The sequence below is a fragment of the Vulpes vulpes genome, chromosome 12 (genome assembly GCF_048418805.1).
Source record: "Vulpes vulpes isolate BD-2025 chromosome 12, VulVul3, whole genome shotgun sequence".
NCBI classification, from domain to species: Eukaryota; Metazoa; Chordata; class Mammalia; order Carnivora; family Canidae; genus Vulpes; species Vulpes vulpes.
In genome coordinates, this window is record NC_132791.1 from 76,018,433 (window position 1) to 76,022,266 (window position 3,834).

General features: G+C 41.1%; 1 non-coding gene across 1 annotated transcript; it reads left to right on the plus strand.

Annotated features, from left to right (window-relative positions):
• The first annotated feature begins 1,414 nt into the window (after positions 1–1,414).
• On the plus strand, positions 1,415–1,495 carry TRNAS-CGA (transfer RNA serine (anticodon CGA)). Its single transcript has one exon. It is a non-coding gene; the product is annotated as a tRNA-Ser (tRNA).
• The last annotated feature ends 2,339 nt before the right edge of the window (positions 1,496–3,834 follow it).

The window sequence follows — 3,834 nt, forward strand, 5'->3', positions numbered from 1 at the left end:
CGTGACTGGAGGATGTTACAGAGTTCCTCCACTCAGAGCTCTTTGCCCCTAAAGCCAAGAGAGGATTTCCTGTGAACACAATTTCTGGAAACTGGACATTGTAAGAACTACATTTTGGCTGAGACAGAAGTTACTACTTTCTCTGCAAAAACAAAACCCACAAAAACCCTGATTTTTGAAGTTGTACTCCTAGATCCAAAGGAGGAAGCTTAGGCTATTTAAATTCTTGGACAAAATAGTCCAAGACTACACTGTGGAGAGAGAACTACTTCCGCTTCTCCCAGAACACCGTAGAGCAAATCCAGACTGCTCCCCCAACAAGCTTTGAAATCAGGGTGTGCATTCCAGGGGCTCCCTGACTCTGAACAGGGTAGGGTTAGATTGCCACTCCAGAACATTCTTGCCTTGTTGCCTCAGGCTTCTTGACTGACTCCAGACTGACTCCAAATTGCAATTCACTCCTCAGAGTCTTGCTGAGTTCCAGAAAGGAAGCTCTCCACTCACCATTCCCGAGAAGGCCTCTGGTAAAAGCAATTCCTGTCCCCCACCTCCTCATGTATAGTGTTTCTTGAGCTTTTATGTATTTATTTATTTTTTTAGTAAGTCCTTTCAGAGTCTAAAATGGCATGCTGTAGCTTTCTCCCTCGTGCTCCTGAATGATTCCATTTCTTCAGTCTCTAGCCTGTCAACTGATGATCCTTGCAAGATGCTTTGTAAAATGCATATAATCTAACACAAATATCCTTCCAATGGTAACATTGTACGCAGATTGCTCTCACTGTTGCTTTTATTTTAAAATATATGTATGTACACAATGATCTTTCTCATTTTATTTTGAATATGCATAGCACTCCATTGTGTAATTATGCCATAATTTATCTAATTAAATAATTTTGAATAACTAAGTTTTTCCCGATCATGTTTTTACCATTAATGCTGCAGAGAATAGACTTAAGCACAGGATAATCTCTCCTGTATTTGAAATATTGGTGGGTCCTGACAAATTGTCTTCCACAGCAGCAAAGCACAGTATATTCTGTTAGAGAGCACAACTGAATAGGATCCTGGGCACACTTACTACAACTCCCCACTGCATTCCCTGCCAGCTATGAAGGAAAACCAGGGCATCCGTGAAGACTGTAAAAAATGTTTGAAAATCAATGATTCTTGTGATGCTGGAATATTGCCTTCTCTCAAAGAGGTGAGATGTTGCAGCCTGGGGCCTGGCAGAGTTGGGTCGAGTTGGAGGAAGCTGGAAAGCGGTGGAGAGGCCCGATGAGTGATTTCTTTTTGCATCTGCTGAAGATTGCTTTGCCAAATGAGCAGAAGCAGCCAGCATTGGTAAGGCTGAACTGTAAAATCAGGACCTGGTAAGAATGTGTATTTTAATGTATAAATAGCAACATTGTGCCAGGCTGTGATGGCCGAGTGGTTAAGGCGTTGGACTCGAAATCCAATGGGATCTCCCACGCAGGTTCAAGTCCTGCTCACAGCGTATGAGGCTGCTTTTTCTATCCAAACTATGAAATGAAATTCTCACCAACAGCTGTACTCTCAGCTTTTCATCTTATTCCATCAACTGCAAAGTAGGAAGGCAGCTCCCTATCCAGAGGTCTGTGTTGATCCCCCATGCCTTTTCTCAAGCACCACTCTGGGTATTTTGGCACAGGTATCCTTCTCCAAGCCGGGCATCTAAAAATCCCTGCCCCTGTGCACAGGTAGCACTTCCTTAGTCCCCAGAGCCCGCCAATTCCTCCTTCAGAATAGCTGCTGGTTTCATATTGAGATTCTGAAGTCCAGAGGCAGACCACAGGGGAAAGAGAACCAGGAAATTTTGTTTTAAAAACTCTTTAATAAAATTCCCCATGCTGAAAATAGCAATGTAGGTAAGCTTCCTTAAAGAGTTCTCTGATATCTAAGAAAAGAAAAAGAAAAGGCAAGCAAACAAACCTAAAACAGACTGGTAGGAAACATAAAGGTCTAGGATCCTGAGGAGCAATGAGTGTGTGCATGTGCCAGGTGCTCTTTAAAACATCATACAGAAATGAGAAAGTCAAAGCAAAGAGAAAATAACAATTTGGCCAAGGCAGTAATTCTACTGGGGCAGGAGTCAGGATAAAGACTGCATGCACCTTGCTGCCCAGAACAAAAGCGCCTGTGCTTCTCCTTCTCAGAAGAGAGGACCGCCCTCACTTACAGATGCTTTTGTATTTCCAAGTGTCTATTCTACCTGTATTTGAGCACTTCAATATATGTAGCCGATTTATGTAATGATGACTGGTATTCCTTAATTTTGTAAGTATAAATCCAAACTTCTAAGTTCCTATGTGAATTTGAGTCTTGAAATGCTTACTGTTTTTGAATGCTTGCCACTACTTGGCCTAATTTGGGAAGGTGAGGGTTTCTGAATGTCTGTTTTGCTGCATAGAGTCTGAAATTATCTCCTCTTGCAAGAGTTATGGCTCTTTGGAGAGTGAGGTGGAAAACATATGCCTCATAACTCACTAATGTATTTTATTCCACTTTCTTTGTCATTGTATCAAATTTTTAAATGATATGGATCACTAATAATTGATCCACACATAGCCTCAGTATGAAGTACATAAGAAAAATAAGATTGCTGATGGACCAATGAACCCATTGCATACAACTACTGAAGTGTTCACAAGTAGAAACAATAGAAACAAGCATGCACATAATGAAAAAAAATGCAAAGGACATTCTGTCACATATGTGATGTTTCAGAAAATCCTTTCATAAATGTAACTTATGCGAGCTAACCACAAAGACAATCAATCTGCTTTAGGGGAATCCACAGGTCTTATTCAACTCACTTCTGCCTGCATCACAAAGCAACTGTATTCTCAACAATTCTAATGAATAATGGATAATCAACACTTTCAAAAACAAGGGGGCCAAAGCAAGGGGGTCAGTGGCACAATGGATAACACATCTGCCTATGGGTCAGAAGATTCTAGGTTTGACTCCTGGCTGGTTTGGGCTTCCTTTTTTCCTCTTAAAATGTCTTTCTGTGTTTCTTCAAGTTAGTAAGGGAAACAAATTCTCAAAAGTCCTTTGGAAAATAATTCATCTGACTTTGTGTGGTACTGCCAGACATGCTACCTTGGTTCCGCCTTAAGTCTGAATGAGTGGCTCAAATTGTCTCTCTTCAGCAATGTCGTTTTCATCTCGTTCTCTTTACCAAACTGAGAGAGTTAACTGGAAGATCTTTGAAAGGACAACTTAAAGAATCAAATGAGGAGTATTATTCGGCCATTAAAAGGAATGAGGTTCTGAATCATGCTACAACATGGATGAACCTTGAAGGGATGTGCTGAGTGAAAGAAGCCAGACGCAAAATGCCTTATTATATGATTCCCTTTATATGAAACTTCCAGAATAGGCACATCCACTGAGATAGTAGCTGCCAGGAGCTGGGAAATGTGGAACAATACAGAATTTGCTTGGGATGATGGAAATGTTTTGCAGTTAGGTAAAGGTAATTACATAACTCTGAATCCACTAAAATCCATTGAATTGTACATTTTATGTGAATTTTATGGTATGTGAATTATACCTTGATATTTAAAAATCAAAGAAGCACCAAAACAACAACAACAACCCACTACAAACAGTATTTTCTTCACTAAGTTTTCCCCCATTCTGCAGGGCTCTCCTTCGGACTCACTCTACACACTTTCCATCCCTGAGCATCAGTCCCTCAGGAAAGAGAAGGGACCCCCACTGGAGAAATGCTGAACCAAGAAAGAGGCGGCTGTGGACAAACGAAATCAGAGCCTCACTTGGACCCCCCATTTGGCGATCTCCGCAGAG